General features: G+C 44.4%; 1 protein-coding gene across 3 annotated transcripts in view; it reads left to right on the top strand.

The window, feature by feature from the left end:
* PKNOX2 (PBX/knotted 1 homeobox 2) overlaps positions 1–17,281 on the top strand; it is a 103,911-nt gene that overhangs the window by 8,584 nt on the left and 78,046 nt on the right. The window lies entirely within an intron of this gene.

The following is a 17,281-nucleotide window of genomic DNA, read 5'->3' as shown; positions in this document are numbered from 1 at the left end:
TTCTTGATTTTTCTCCTTTTCCCTGCTTGATTTTCCTCTGTTTCCCCCCTATTTTCTATTTTTTCCCCTATTTCCACAATCTTCCTGCTGCCTCTTTCCAAAGGGAGGCTCCTGGTGAGTGAGCCCTCTCCAGGTCTTGTATTTATTATTCCCTTCATCAGCTCATAATAAATAATTATAAATAATTATAAATAATTATAAATAATTGGCTCAGGCTTGGTGGGGGGAGGTCTCCCCTCCAGTCCATCCTGCATCCCATGCCCCCATCCCACCTCTCACCCAATTTAGATAAAATTATTCAAAAAACCCCCCCAAAAATCTGAATTCTGAGGAGCCGAACTTTGCTGGAGGAGTTAAAAACAAAAAAAAGAAATAAAAAAGAAATAAATTCTTATTATTTTTGATCTCCATCCCAAGAAAATGCCATTTCTATAAAATGCCTGCAAAGGTCTTTTAATGCATTTATGGGCAGAAATTGGTTTCTTTATATCTTGCTGCCAGATCCAAGGTCTTGTAACTCCTGCAATGAATTAATTGCTTTAAAACAAAAAAAAAAAAAAAAAATGAAGTGGGTAAAGAGCAAACTTAACTATCATAAAAAATGAACAATAAAACATAAATAGTAATGTATACTCAATAGCCAATACAGAGTAAATAGTAAATAATTAAAGATAATAATGAATGAAATACTAAATGCTATCAAAGGGTTATTTTTCCTGTAAGGTGATGCTGATGGGATTTTTAGATTTAGGCTTTTTTTTAGATCCCTCTCCAACTTCAAGGGTGCTGTGCCAGTTTTGGGAACGCCAGGGCAATTTTCATCCTTCAGTTTTGGGAATGATGGTGCAACTTCAGGGATGCTCCTCTACCTTCAGTGATGCCGATCTCATTTTAAATTTCTGGTGAAATTTTAGGGGTGCTGATGAAATTTTAGAGATCCTGCTTCAATCTTAGGGGTGCAGGTGCATTTTTAAGGACGCTGCTGCGATTTTAGGGATGCTGGTGTGAGTTTGGTGAAGCTGGTCCAACTTTGGGGGTACTGCTGCATTTTTAGGGCTGCTGCTGCAGTTTTAGCATTGCTGGTGTGAGTTTAGGGATGCTGGTGCAATTTTAGGGGTATTGGTGCAGTTTTAGGGGTGCTGGTGTGAGTTTAGTGATACTTGTTCAACTTTGGGGGTTCCTGGTGCAGTTTTAGGGCTGCTGCTGCAATTTCAGGGCTGCTGGTGCATTTTTAGGGATCCTGATGTGAGTTTAGGGATGCTGGTTCATTTTTAGGGATGCTGCAGCAATTTTAGGAATGCTGGTGCAGTTTTAGGGGTGCTGGTGCGAGTTAAGTGAAGCTGGTCCAACTTGAGGGGTGCTGCTGCAGTTTTGGGGATGTTGGTGCAATTTTGGGTCTGCTGGTGTGAGTTTAGCGATGCTGATTGATTTTTAGGGATGCTGCTGCAGTTTCAGGGATGCTGCTACAATTTTAGGGATTCTGGTGCAGTTTTAGGGATTCTGGTGCGTTTTTAGGGATTCTGGTGTGACTTTAGTGATGCTGGTCCAACTTTAAGGCTTCTGGTGCAATTTTATGGATCCTGGTGCAGTTTCAGGGATCCTGGTGTGAGTTTAGTGGTTCATTTTTAGGGATGCTCGTTCCTTTTAGGGGTTCAGGTGCATTTTTAGGGATGCTGGTACAATTTTAGGGATCCTGGTGCATTTTTAGTAAGGCTGGTCCAACTTTAGGGGTATTGGTGCCGTTTTAGGGATCCTGGTGTGAGTTTAGTGATGCTGGTCCAACTTTAGGGGTACTGATGCAGTTTTAGGGCTGCTGCTTCATTTTTAGGGATTCTGGTGCATTTTTAGGGCTGCTGCTGCAATTTTGGGGATGCTGGTGTGAGTTTAGTGATGCTGGTGCAGTTTTAGGGATGCTGGTGCAATTTTAGGGATCCTTACCCATTTTTAAGTGTCTCTCATCCAATTTTAGCAATGCTGCTCCAATTTTGTGGGTGCTTATCCCAGTTTGAGTCTGCCTGTGCAATTCCAGGGATTCTGATGCATTTTTACCAATGTAAAATGATGTAAAATCTTGTAAATGTGTAAAATCTGGTGTGAATTCTGGTAAATGTGGTGTAAATCTGCTGTAATTTGTCCATTTCTAGTGAAGCTCCTCCAGCTCCTGGCTGTGACTCCCCCAGACCAGGAACCCCCATGGGTTTATTCCCCATTCCCACTATTTTCCCCCCATACAAACCTGACCCCCTTCAACCCCACTGTCTCAACCTTCACTTTTTATCAAGTTTTTTTTTCACTCTTTTTAAGAATTTCAATGTTTTCTCCTCATACCAGGAGCTTTTCCTTCTTTCCAACATCACCTTTGCCGCCTTAATCCCACCCTGCACCGTGCCAAATCATTCCTCCTTGCCTAAACAACCTCCAAAAGGTTTTATTTTGATTTCCCTTTTAAATTTACCACCCCAAACAGTGGAGCTGAAGGTCCTGGTGAGAATATTTATGCTAAAACCACGAAATAAAGCGATTTAGGAGCATCTTTAATAGCTGAGTGCCTGGCAGGTGGCCAAGGTTATCTCAAGGTAGAGACATCAGGGGGGTTCCTTTCCCTGCAACCACTCATTCCTGCAGGGATTTGGCTCAACAGGGGAAAAGAGAGAAATTCCCAGGGCTGTTGTCCCTGCAGGAATTACTGGGAGCGTTTTCACCCTGAATTCATTGTGCTTGGAGAGGAGGAGAGGGGCTCAGGGCAGCAGGGCTGGGGTAAAGTGGGAATGCTCAAGGATTGGGAAGTGGCTGGATTGGAGTTCCAGCCTCTAGTGGTAAAATCTGGTGTAAATCTGGTGTAAATCTGGTGTAATTCTGGTAAATTTGGTGTAAATCTGGTGTAAATTCTGGGAAATCTGGTGTAAAATCTTGTAAATGCGTAAAATCTGGTGTGAATTCTGGTAAATGTGGTGTAAATCCGCTGTAAATTCTGATAAATCTGGCGTACATTCTGGGAAATCTGGTGTAAATTCTGGTGTAAATCTGGTGTAAATTCTGGGAAATCGGGTGTAAGATCTGGTAATTCTGGTGTAAGTTCTCATAAATCTGGTGTAAATTCTAGTAAATCTGGTGTAAATTCGGGTAAATTTGGTGTAAATTCTCCTAAATTTGGTGTAAATCTGGTGCAAATTCTAGTAAATCTGGTGTAAAATCTGGTAAATCTGGTGTAAAATCTGGTAAATCTGGTGTAAATCCGGCCTAAATTTGGTGTAAATCTGGTGTAAATTCTCCTAAATTTGGTGTAAATCTTGTGTAAATTCTGGTAAATCTGGTGCAAATTCTAGTAAATCTGGTGTAAAATCTGGTAAATCTGGTGTAAATTCTCCTAAATTTGGTGTAAATCTGGTGCAAATTCTAGTAAATCTGGTGTAAATCCGGTGTAAATTCTGGTAAATTTGGTGTAATTCTGGTGTAAATTCTGGTAAATCTGGTGTAAATCTGGTAAATCTGGTGTAAATTCTCCTAAATTTGGTACAAATTTGGTGTAAATTCTGGTAAATCTGGTGTAAATTCTGGTAAATCTGATGTAATTCTGGTGTAAATCTGGGGTAAATCAGGTGTTATTTCGGGTGTAAATTCTGGTAAATCTGGTGTAAATCTGGTGTAAATCTGGGCAGTGATGGGGTAAATCCCCACTGCAAGGTGGGATTTAATTCCCTGAGCAGGATTGCCATCCCCGGCTGCTCCAGCCCTGCCCCACACCCCAGTGCTGCCCTGGGGAATGCTCAGTGATAAATTGGGAATGCTCAAGGATTGGGAAGTGGCTGAATTGGTGTTGCAGCCTCTTCTGCTAAATCTGGTGTAAATTCTGCTAAATCTGGTGTAAATCAGGTGTAAATTCTGGTAAATCTAGTATAAATTCTGGAAAATTCTGGTGTAAATTCTGGTGTAAATTTTGGTAAATCTGGTGTGAAATCTGGTAAATTTGATGTAAATCTGGGAAGTGATGGGGTAAATCCCAACTGCAATATGGGATTTAATTCCCTTAGCAGGATTGCCATCCCCAGCTGCTCCAGCCCTGCCCCACACCCCAGTGCTGCCCTGGGGAAGGGCTCAAGGACTGGGAAGTTGCTGAATTGGTGTTGCAGCCTCTTCTGGTAAAATCTGGTGTAAATCTGGGGTAAAATCTGGTGAGTTCTGGTGTAAATCTGGTGTAAATTCTTGTAAAACTGGTGTAAATTCTGGGAAATCTGGCTCCCCACTCCCCTGCAGCCCCCCTGAGCTGGGCAGACAGAATCCCCCCCTTTGTTTCCTGCTGCTTCTGGAGGCTGGAATGCTCAACAAGCCCCTCTTTGTGCTAATTGAATTAACGGCTGGGGCTGAGGGCAGTGGGGATGAGCCACAGAGGCTGTAAATACCTGCTGGGGGGGTCTGGGGGGCTGCCAGCCCAGCAGCAACTCAACCAGCATCAAATTAATTCCAATTAATTGACTCAGACGAAACCCGATTGATTGATTGATTGATGCTCCGAAGCCAAAGGTTGATTGGGTTCTAATGGAGAATTATCAATGGATCAATTTGGAAGGGAAAGTCAGGGGTTGGTTTGCTCCTAATAAAAATTTATTGGCCGATTTGAGGTGGAAAATTGTGGGTTGATTGATTTATGGTGGGAAATTGGTTTGATTCCTAATAGAAAATAGCGGGTTGATTAATAGGAGAAAAATATGGGTTGATTTATACTAGGAAATTATTGATGGATTTATAATAGGAATATATGGAAAGTAAAGGATTTTATAAGAGAAAGTAGAGGATCAGGTTGTGACAGAAAATTATTGATTTCTAATAAAAATAGTGGTTGATTTATAATAGGAAATTATCATTTAGGTGGTTGATAAAAGGGAATTATTAAGCAGGAGAGCAGTGTGAGGGCTGGGCAGTTTTGGGGGAGGAAAATCTTGTCCCCCAATACAAAGTGCAGCTGATGATCAATCTGTTCATGCATCCCTGAAGGAAAAGAAATTCTCTGATGCAAAATAAACATCCCAGTGGTGATTTCCAGGGAAAAACCCCACTTGGATACACGTGCACACCCTCCTGGTGCTGCTCCTGCCAGTGCCTGAGTGCTTCACCTTGGTGGATTCTCAGTTTCCTGGAAAATCCCTTGTCCCTGTGCTGGTTTTTTTGGTTACAACATGAATTTCAAACTTTACATTTCATTTGCAAGCAAGGAAGGGGAATAACAGGATAAAGCTGCAGCAATGGAGTCTGAAAGTAATTTGAAACTTGCTGCTGAGTGAGTTTTAGCTGCCAAAAGTGATGTTGGTCTTCCACAGGAGATGGAGATGATTTTTCCAGATGATAAATGAAAGTTTTCAATGAATAGATTGGGATAACTTTTATTAGGTAGTATATAATTTATATTATATTATATTATATTATATTATATTATATTATATCATTACAATATAATATATAATATATATTATAATATATAAAAATATAGATTGTATATATTTCTATATTTCTATATTTCTATATTTTTATACAATATATATTTATATATAAATATGTATTGTATATATTATATATAACATATATTGTCTATATAATATATATACAATTATATATATATTGTATATAGACAATATATATTATATATAATATATACAATATATGTATGTATTCTTATATAATACATAATATATATGTATAATATATAATACATATATATATAATATGTATTATATATTATATAATATTATATACACATTTATACAATATATATGTATATTATTATATAATACATAATAAATATGTATAATATATAATATATAATATATAATATATAATATAATATATATATTGTATATAGACAATGTAAATATAATATAATATAATATAATATAATATAATATAATATAATATAATATAATACTATATATATAATGTATATATAAATATAAAATATATATACACAATATATAATAGTATATGTACTATATCTTTAGTATTATATATTATATATTTATATATAATGTATTATATATATTTTGTATATAATATATAATATATATAATGTATATAACATTAATAATAATAATAAATACAATCAATCCAATTAATAGAAATATGTGTAATATAAAGTTCTCTTAATGTACAATAAAATTAAGCAGTAACATGGCTGTGAGAATCGGGATAATCCTAAATCTGAGATTTTTAGCCTCAAACAGGAAAATCCTCGTTCAACTCATTGCACAGTAAGGGAAAAAATCAGTGAATAATAATTTTCTTCCAAATTATTTTGCTGTTTTTGCACATGGAGCATCACATCTTTCTGCTGCTCTGGGTAAGGAACCCTGAGCATGTCACTGGCAGGGACCAAGTGCCAAGTTCTTACTTATTTATTTTTCATGTGCATGGGAAAACTCCCCAAATGCAATATAAACATCCACCAAATCCCTCTGTGATCCCCAGCTCTGCATCTCAGCTGCATCTTTGTGTCCACTGTACCATTAATTAACAAGATTTCCAAATATTTGCTGAGACCCAAAGTGCTTTTTCCCCCTGGTGTGTATTCATTCTCCTTGCTAGAAATAAAATCAGGCAAATCCTTAACACCAATTTGGGTGCTGTTATTCCATTTAACATTTCCCTTTCCATTCCCTTTAAGACGGGGTGTAGTCCCCGTTTATTTTAGGGATGCTGGGTGCGTGTCACATGAAACTGAGGGGAATTGTTGGTGAAATGATATCCCCAATCCCAAAATAGCTGCGTGCCCGCGGTCCCCGCTGGATCCTGCAACCTGAGCCCCGGAGCCTCGGGGCACGGCCGGGCCAGCGCCTCCCGCGGTGCCATCCCGCCTTTATTGACATCAGCTCGCTCCTCCTGCTGCTGCCGGCCCATGGGAACTGCTCGTGCCTGCAGCCCTGGTTTAGCTTTCCACGTGAGCAGCTTGAGTCCTTGTGGGGAAATCTGGGAGTTGAGTAAATCTGTACTGGGTGCCTGATCTGCTCTCTGTGCATGGGGAGCTGGAGCATCCCTGCTCCAGCCTGGGATAATCCTGTGTCCTTCTTCACAGGGAGCTGGAGCATCCCTGGGCCAGTCTGGGATAATCCCTGATCCCTGTATCCTTGCTCACAGGGAGTTGGGGCACTCCTGCTCCAGTCTGGAATGATCCCTGAATCCTTTCTCACAGGGAGCTGGAGCATCCCTGGTTCAGTCTAGGATGATCCCTGAATCCTTTCTCACAGGGAGCTGGAGCATCCCTGGTTCAGTCTAGGATGATCCCTGAATCCTTTCTCACAGGGAGCTGGAGCATCCCTGGTCCAGCCAGGTTGATCCCTGATCCCTGTATCCTTGCTCTCTGTGTGCACAGGGAGCTGGAGCATCCTGGAGCATCCTTGGTCCAGCCCAGGATGATCCTGTATCCTTTCTCACAGGGAGCTGGAGCATCCCTGAGCATCCCTGGTCTGGCCTGAGATGATCCTTGCATCCTTGTTCACTGGGAGCTGGAACATCCCTGCTCCAGCCCAGGATGGTCCCTGTATCCTTGCTCACAGGGAGGTGGAGCATCCCTGCTCCAGTCTGGGATGATCCCTGATCCCTGTATCCTTGCTCACTGTGTGTACAGGGAGCTGGAGCATCTCTGAGCAACCCTGCTCCAGCCTTGGATAATCCCTGTATGCTTGCTTGGTGCCCTGTGCACAGGGGGCTGGAGCATCTCTGGTCCCTGTATTCTTGCTTACAGGGGACTGGAGCATCCCTGAGCATCCCTGGTCCAGCCAGGGTGATCCCTGTATCCTTGCCCTGTGCACAGGGAGCTGAAGCATCTCTGGTCCAGCCTGGGATAATCCTGTATCCTTCCTCACAGAGAGCTGGAGCAGCCTTGCTCCAGCCTAGGCTGATCCCTGTATCCTTGTTTGGTGCCCAAGCTCAGGGAGCTGGGATCTCTGAGCATCCCTGGTCCAGCCAAGGTGATCCCTGTATCCTTTCTCACAGGAGCTGGAACATCCTTGAGCATCTCTGCTCCAGCCTGGGATAATCCCTGTATCCTTCCTCACAGGGAGCTGGATCATTCCTGGTCCAGTCTGGGATGATCCCTGATCCCTGAATCCTTGCTCACTGTGTGTACAGGGAGCTGGAGCATCTCTGAGCAACCCTGGTCCAGCCTGGGATAATTCTGTATCCTTGCTCACAGGGAGCTGAAGCATCCTTGGTCCAGTCTGTGACAATCCCTGTATTTTTGCTTGGTGCCCCAAGCACAGGGAGCTGGAGCATCCCTGAGCATCCCTGGTCCAGTCTGGGATGATCTTTGCATCCTTGCTCACAGGAGTTGGAGCATCCCTGCTCCAGTCTGGGATGATCCCTGATCCCTGTATCCTCTCTTACAGGGGGCTGGAGCATCCCTGAGCATCCCTGCTCCAGCCCAGGATGATCCTGTATCCCTGTTCCACCCTGGGATAATCCATCATTCCCATCCTCCCCAGCCCTCCTCAACAGTAGGAATATTTATAAAGAAATCTATCCCCCTGGGCATTTTCAGGAAAATAAAATGGGGATTTTTCCCTTGGGAAGAAGCTCCGCAGCCTCCAGTGGGGTTTGGGGTGGTTGGAGGGAGCCATCCCAGACAGGAGCTGGGAGTGGGGCCTGCCTGGGGGATGCTGGCAGAGCAGCTGGACTCTCACTCCCAGTGTGATTTGGGGCATTAATGCAAACCACTGGGTTTTACTGGGATTTTACTGGATTGGTTTTGGCTCCTGGGCAGGGCAGTTTGATTGGAAAACGCAGATAATTTGAATTTTCCTAAGTATTGGTGATGCCCGCTCACATCTGTATTTGCACAACTTCACAGAAATATTCCACATCCACTTCTAATTCCAATTTTCCTAGAATGAAGAGCTTTACTCCTACCCAAATTTATGGACGAAAGTTTGTTGTGTTTTTTTTTAAATTTTTTGTCTTTTTATTTGGTTTGGTTTGGTTTAGTTTTTTTTTTAGTCCAAAGGGAAAGTTTGGGATGAGTCTTATCTCCATCCCTTTAGGAACAGGGATATTTGTGCACTGGATTTTTGTTCCAGGGCAAGCAAAAATCACAAAATAATTAAATTTCTGCTGGGATGAAGCAGGGCTGGGGAAAAAGTTGGATGGGAGAGAGTGAAAATAAGGATTGGGAATCCCTGAGTGATATCCTACGCCAGCATCCCTGTCTTGTCCTACACCAGCATCCCTGTCTGCTGGGTTAGAGATTTGGGTGGGATTTTTTCTGCTTTATGATGGGAAAATTGTTTTCCTTTCTCTATGGGAAATAAAATTGGTTAAAAAAAGGAAGTAAAGAAGGAAAAGTGGTAATGAAAAATGGAAAATGGGGGAAAAGAAAAATAGAAGTAAAAAGAAAAAAGAAACTAGGTAAAAAAATAAAAGAGCAAAAGTGGGAGAAAAGGGAAACAGTAAAAAGGAAAGGGAAAATGAAAAAAAAGGTTAATTAGAAGCAATAAAGCAAAATAGAAAAAAAGAAAAATGGATTAAAAGCAAACGGGAAAATAATGGAAAAAGGAAATACAGAGAAAAAGGAAAATTGGTAAAAAAATCAATTGGAAAAAAAACAAAATAGAAAAATGTTAGAAAATTGGAGAGAAGTAAAAGGAAAGAAGGAAAATTGGGAAAAAAAAAAAAAAAGGAGATGAAAAGCAGCTCTCCCCAGGTGAAGGTGCATTCCCTTCCCGGTGTTTCAGCAGCATTCCCTCCATCCCTGCCCTGTCCCACGGGAGTTTTCCCCTCTCCCCCAGCCCTGAGGATGCTCCTGCTGTCCCCTCCCACCCTGAGTGACCTCGGGCCACAGCCACCCCCCCCGGCGTTCCCAAGCTGGGATTAACTGGACATGATTTCTTCCCACAGCCCATTAATTTTGCTTTATTGCTGGCCTGATGGCCATTACCCTTTTTTTTTTCCCCCTGCCAGCTCCTTCCCCCATTAGGTTTGTACAATTAGCAAAATAGGAGCCATTAATGCGGCCCGGGGGCTGCGGATGGGATTTGGGGATGCTCTGAGGGCAGTGAGGCATCCCAGGAGCTGCCCCATGCCCTGCAGGGATGGGCATCACCTGCTCCTGGCAGGATTTTGGGATGCAGAGCCGTTCCTGTACCTCAGGGATGGATGAGGCCACGTCCTGAAGCCATTCCTGGCAGGATTTTGGGATGTAGCTGAGCTGAGGGTGAATGCAGCCGCGTCCTGAACCCGTTTCTGGTAGGATTTTGGGATCTAAAGCCATTCCTGTAGGTGAGGGATGGATGCAGCCATGTCCTGAATCTGCTCCTGCCAGGATTTTGGGATGTAGCTGAGCTGAGGGTGAATGCAGTCACGTCCTGAACCCACTCCTGGCAGGATTTTTGGATCTAAAGCCATTCCTGTAGCTGAGGGTGGGTGCAGCCATGTCCTGAAGCCATTCCTGGCAGGATTTTGAGATGTAGCTGAGCTGAGGGATGGATGCAGCCATGTCCTGAACATGCTCCTGGCAGGATTTTGGGATGGAAAGCTCTTCCTGAAAGAGGAAGATGCAGCCACATCCTGAGTCAGCTCCTGGCAGGATTTTGGGATTTAAAGCCATTCCTGTGGCTGAGGGATGGATAGGGCCATGTCCTGAACGTGCTCCTGGCAGGATTTTGGGATCTAAAGCTGTTCCTGAAGGTGAGGGATGGATGTAGCCATGTCCTGAACCAGCTCCTGGCAGGATTTTGGGATGTAAAGCCATTCCTATAACTGAGAGACAGATGCAGCCATGTCCTGAACTCATTTCTGGTAGGATTTTGGGATCTAAAGGCATTCCCATAACTGGGGGATGGATGCAGCCACATCCTGAACCTGTTTCTGGCAGGATTTGGGGATACAAAGCCATCCATCTACCTCAGGGATGGATGCAGGCATGTCCTGAATGTGCTCCTGGCAGGATTTTGGGCTGTAGCTGAGCTGAGGGATGGATAGAGCCATGTCCTGAACCCGTTACTGGTGGGATTTTGGACTCTAAAGCCATTCCTGTAGCTGAGGGTGAATGCAGCCATGTACTGAATTCATTCCTGGCAGGATTTTGGGATGCAGAGCCATTCCTGTACCTCAGGGATGGATGCAGCGATGTCCTGAGCCAGCTCCTGGCAGGATTTTGGGATGTAGCTGTGGTGAGGGTGAATGCAGCCGCGTCCTGAACCCGTTTCTGGTAGGATTTTGGGATCTAAAGCCATTCCTGTAGCTGAGGGTGAATGCAGCCGCATCCTGAACCTGTTTCTGGCAGGATTTTGGGATGCAGAGCCATTCCCATACCTCAGGGATGGATGAGGCCACATCCTGAACCTGTTTCTGGTATGATTTTGGGATCTGAAGCCATTCCTGTAACTGAGGGTGGGTGCAGCCATGTCCTGAACTCATTTCTGGCAGGATTTTGGGATCTAAAGCCATTCCTGTAGCTGTGGGATGGATGCAGCCATGTCCTGAACATGCTCCTGGCAGGATTTTGGGATATAAAGCTGGTTCTGAAGGTGAGGGATGGATAGGGCCACGTCCTGAACCAGCTCCTGGCAGGATTTTGGGATGCAGAGCCATTCCTATGGCTGAGGGATGGATAGGGCCGCATCCTGAGCCTGCTCCTGGCAGGATTCTGGGGTGCAGATCCATTCCTCTAAGTGAGGGATGGATGAGGCCACCTGAACCCGCTCCTGGCAGGATTTTGAGATGGAATGCTGTTCTGAAGGTGAGGGATGGATGAGGCCATGTCCTGAGCCTGCTCGTGGCAGGATTTTGGGATCTAAAGCCGTTCCTGTAGGTGAGGAATTGATGCAGCCACATCCTGAATCCAGTCCTGGCAGGATTTTGGGATCTAAAGCCAATCCTGTACCTCAGGGATGGATGTAGCGATGTCTTGAACCTGCTGCTGGCAGGATTTCTGGCTGAAAAGCTGTTCCTGAAGGTGAGGGGTGGATGCAGCCACATCCTGAGTGAGCTCCTGGCAGGATTTTGGAATCTAAAGCCATTCCTGTAGCTGAGGGTCGATGCAGCCATGTCCTGAACTCATTTCTGGTAGGATTTTGGGATGTAAAGCCGTTTCTGTAGCTGTGGGATGGATAGGGCCGTGTCCTAAACCAGCTCCTGGCAGAATTTTGGGATGTAGCTGAGCTGAGGGATTGATGCAGCCACATCCTGAACCTGTTTCTGACAGGATTTTGGGATCTGAAGCCATTCCTGTAACTGAGGGTGAATGCAGCCATGTCCTGACCCTGCTCCTAGCAGGATTTTGGGATACAAAGCGATTCCTCTAGGTGAGGGATGGATAGGGCCATGTCCTGAGCCTGCTCCTGGCAGGGTTTTGGGATCTAAAGCTGTTCCTGAAGATGAGGGATGGATAGGGCCACATCCTGAACCAGCTCCTGGCAGGATTTTGGGATGCAGAACCATTCTTGTACCTCAGGGATGGATGAGGCCTGTCCTGAACCAGCTTCTGGCAGAATTTTGGGATGTAAAGCCATTCCTGTAGCTGATGCAGCCACATCCTGAGCCCGTTCCTGGCAGGATTTTGGGGTGCAGATCCACTCCTGTAACTGAGGAATGGGTGCTCCCACCTCCTGCCCAGGCTGGGTTGCCCACAGAGCATCCCAGAGCAAGACAGGAGCGGTGTCACCTCTGTCCTGTCTTGTGTCACCTGGAGAGCCAAGTGTGAAAACACCCACAGCTTTAGGGTAAAAAAAAAAACTCCCGTAAGAGCTGGAAATAATAACAAAATCTCTTAAAATAACTTGAAAAATGGCATTTGCATCACTCAGTGCTCAGTGCCTGAGGCACCTGAGACCCCTTCAGGGCACCTGAGGGAAAGAGTTCAGCAGGGCACCCAAGGGTGGCATGGCCATGGGGCGGCACCTGCTTGGCACAGAGCCTTGCAGGGCACCCTGATTAGCAAAGATGGAGCACAAAAAAATAAAGATGCCAACCAAATCAGGAAAGGTCATGGCAGGGTCTTTTAATTAGCAGAGAGCCTGGTGTGGCACCTGCATGGCAGAGATGGTGGCATGGGACCTGAATTAGCAAAGACACACTCAGGGTGTGGGGATGAGCTGAGGTCCTTGCAGGGTTCCCAAATTAATGACCTCATCAGAGTGCCCAAATCAGCAAAGCTCCTCGCAGAGCACCCTAATTAGCAAACACGCTGATGTGGCACCCTAATTAACAAAGACTGAGTTGGTACCCCAATCATCAAGGATCTTGCAGGGTGCCCAAATTAAGGACTCCAGCCAGGCCCCCTAATTAGCAGAGGGGTTTGTGGGGTACCCCAATCAGCCAAGGTCCTAATGGGACACTCCAATTAGCAAAGGTGATCACAGGGCACCCCAATTAAAGCCTCCCACACACCAAAGGTCTGTGCAGAGCACCCCAATTTCAGACCCATTGTCACTTTTAGATGGAAATTCCCCAAAACCCCACAAGTATCAAACATCCTGTGCTGCCAGGCTTTTAGCACATCTGATACCCAAGGTCTGTAATTCCCATCCAATTTTCCATAAAATCAGAGCTTTTCAGTAAAATCTGACTTTCAGATGAAACCAGATTTTAAATAAAACCACACTTTTCAGTTTTTTTGGTGTCCTGAGAGTGAGATCTGATAAAGATCTTTAAAGGATAAACTCCTTTTTCCTGACAAAAATTTTGCTCAAAACTCAGCAAATTTGTGGCAGAAGTTGGACAACAGTAAATTGAGCCCAAGATGTAGAAAAAAATTGATGAATATTGCAGAAAAATTCAAAGAATTGTGTTAATTGCAGCCTCTGAATCAATTTTAAGTGAAGGGAAATGCAAATAATATTCTATCTATCTTTCTACCTATGTATAATATATATGTATATATTAGAAATATATAATGTAAATTCTATATTATGTGATATAATATAATATAATTAATATAATATAATATAATATAATAGTATATAATAGTATATAATATAATAGTAATATTATAGATGTATAATAATAGTAATAAATATACATGCATATATTATAAATAACATACAATAAATTTATATTATGTATGTATGTAGTTAATATATATATTATAAATAACATATAGTAAATAGATATGTTTGTTTGTTTATTTATTTATTTATTTATAGGGGAATATAAAATATATAATGTCAGGGAATATATTTTGGAATAGAAAATATTGGGAAATGTTGCATGTATTGAAGAAAATTAGATAATATTCCCTGTATATATGTTGGGAAATATAATATTTTATACATCTATAGGTATATAAATATGGTATATTGGAGAATATAGTGGAAGAACCTATTTGGGAATGTAATATATGGGGAATAGATACACTGGGCCTTGCCAGCTGGGATTTAATTTGTGTTTCCTAATTACCTGTGTGACATCAGGTGGGTCATTCCTTCAGCATCTCCTCACTCCACCTGGAACTTGATACATCCCTGGGTGGTTTTCAGTGAGCTCATCTTCACTCTGCATCTAAAAACTCCTAAATTTCCCAGGTTTTAAGGTGCTGATGGCAATATTGTGTCCTTCTCCAGACTTGAAAGCTGATGGAGGTGAGAATCATCATTTTAGGGATGCTCAAACTTGGAGCTGCATGGGGTGAGGTCCCTAGGGATTCCTCTTGAGCAAGAGCTGTATACATGTAATTATAGATATAAAACACTTGAGTGTTTGCCGGGCACTGATTTTATGAGGTTTTGGCTTTTTTCCCCTCCATTTTTAAGGCATCCTGCAGGACTTCCTGGCAAAGGGAAGGCTTCTCTTGCCCTGAATCGATGATTTTTCCAGGTGGCTCTGTGACATCCTGCTGTAGTGGCCGTGTCACCGCCTCTGAGGTCGGTCCTGGTGGACTCTGGAGCAGCCCAGCCTGAGCTCTCAGCTCCTGCAGCTTTCCCTGCACTTCTGAGCTGCCTCAGCAATGCCCTTGGTGTTCTGCACGTGGGGGTTTGGTGGCCCTGGCAAGGTCTGGTGGCTCCCCAGGAGAGTTTGATGGCTCTGGCAGGGTTTGGTGGCTCCCCAAAGGGTTTGGTGGCTCTCAGGAGGCTGTGGTGGCCTCCCACAGTGTTTGGTGGCCCTGGCAGGGTTTGGTGGCTCCCCAAAGGGTTTGGTGGCTCTCAGGAGGCTGTGGTGGCCCTGGCAGGATTTAGAAGCCCCCAGAAGGGTTTGGTGGGCCCAGGATGGTTTGGTGGCTCTGGCTGGGTTTGGTGGCCCTGGCAAGGTCTGGTGACCCTGGCAGGGTTTGGTGGCTCCCCAGAGGGTTTGGTGGCCCTGGCAAGGTCTGGTGACCCTGGCAGGGTTTGGTGGCCCCCAGGAGCTTTTGGTAGCCCCCAGAAGGGTTTAGTGGCCTTGGCAGGGTTTGGTGGTCCTCAGGAGGGTTTGGTCAGGGTTTGCTTAACAAGATTTTCAGGAGGGTTTGGTGGCCCCCAGGAGGGTCTGGTGGCCCTGGCAAGGTCTGGTGGCCCTGGCAGGGTTTGATGGCCCTGGCAGGATTTAGAAGTCCCCAGAAGGGTTTGGTGGCCCCCAGGATGGTTTGGTGGCCTCCCAGAGTGTTTGGTGGCCTTGGCAGGGTTTGGTGGCTCTGGCCGTGTTTGGTGGCTCTTTCCAGGTTTGGTGGTCCTGACAGGGTTTGGTGGCTCCCCAGACGGTTTGGTGGCCCTGGCAGGGATTTGGTGGCCCCCAGGAGCTTTTGGTAGCCCCCAGAAGGGTTTGGTGCTCCTCAGAAGGGTTTGGTGGCCCCCAGGGACCAGTGAGAAAACACCCACATCTTTAGGTTAAAAAACCCTCCTGTAAGAGCTGGAAATCATAACAAAATCTCTCAAAAGAACTTTTAAAAATGCCATTTGCATCACTCCGAGCTGGGGTGCAGGCACAGCGTCCCGTGGGTGCCACTCCCAAATTTTGGGGGTTGCTGCTCCCACACCTCCAAAACACCTTTTTTTTTTTTTTTTTTTTTTTTTTCCCCTGTTTTCTGGGGTGATGAGAGGAAAAGCTAATTGCAATTTGCATGATGCAATCAAGGTGAGCTGATGAGATGCTCAAGGGCTTTTCGGAGGGGGTGGGGCCGTGGTGTCCTCGCAGCCCCCCCATCCCGGAGCCTGTTGGAGCAGCGCTCCCGATTAATGGCTCTGCTTAATCACCCCCCTGTCCAGAGCGGGATTGTCTTACGGATAATTTCGTTTGCCTAACGAGATTTTCACTAATTAAATCTCCTTTCGGTTGGTGAGGTTCTCCCTGCTGGATAAGGGGAAATGTTTGTGAAGGCAGCGCCGCTCCCGGCTAAATAAACCTTTCCACTTGGCTACTGCGAAATTCCCGCTGGGAACGCGGGATGTAAACGCTGCTTTGGCAAATTAATTCATTCTTGCAACCCTGAAAACGATTTTCCATCCCCCCCACCCCCAAAAATTTAGAGGAGTTGCTTCTTGCAACCCATTTAGGATCACACATTGTGCATCAAAAAATAAATGAATTTCTGGTGCAAATACCAAATTCCAGAGGGTTTTGGCTTACCTGGGATTGTTTATCAGGAAAAGGGTTTTGAGGATCTACAGTGGCCCCAGAATCATCGTTGATGTCTTGTGGTATTGCAGCAAAATGTTTCCATTCCCCCCCAAAAATTTAGAGGATTTGCTCCCTGCAACCTCTTTGTGGTCACACATTGTGCGTCAAAAAATAGATGGATTTCTGGTGCAAATACCAAATTCTAGAGGGTTTGGCTTCCTGGGATGGTTTCTCAGGAAAAGGTAGAATGGGGTTTTGGAGCTCTAAAGTGGCCCTAAAATCATCATTGGTGTCTTGTGGTGTTGCAGCAAAACGTTTCCATTCCCCCACAAAAAATTTAGAGGAGTTGCTCCCTGCAATCCCTTTTTGGTCACACATTGTGCATCGAAAAATAGATGGGTTTCTGGTGCAAATACCAAATTCCTGAGGGTTTGGCTTACCTGGGATTGTTTATCAGGAAAAGGGTTTTAAGGATCTAAAGTGGCTCCAAAATCATCATTGGTGTCTTGTGGTGTTGCAGCAAAATGTTTCCATTCCCCCACAAAAAATTAAGAGGAGTTGCTCTCTGCAACCCATTTGAGGTCACACATTGTGCATCAAAAAATAGATGGATTTCTGGTGCAGATACCAAATTTCAGAGGGTTTGGCTTACCTGGGATGGTTTATTAGGAAAAGGGTTTTGAGGGTCTAAAGTGGCCCCAAAATCATCATTGGTGTCTTGTGGTGTTGCAACAAAATGTTTCCATTCCCCCACAAAAGTTGAGGAGCTGCTTCT

The sequence above is a fragment of the Melozone crissalis genome, unplaced genomic scaffold (genome assembly GCF_028551555.1).
Source record: "Melozone crissalis strain CALT ecotype California unplaced genomic scaffold, PUWL_Pcris_2 ptg000120l_1, whole genome shotgun sequence".
NCBI lineage: Eukaryota > Metazoa > Chordata > Aves > Passeriformes > Passerellidae > Melozone > Melozone crissalis.
This window is presented reverse-complemented; position numbering and strand designations above follow the sequence as displayed.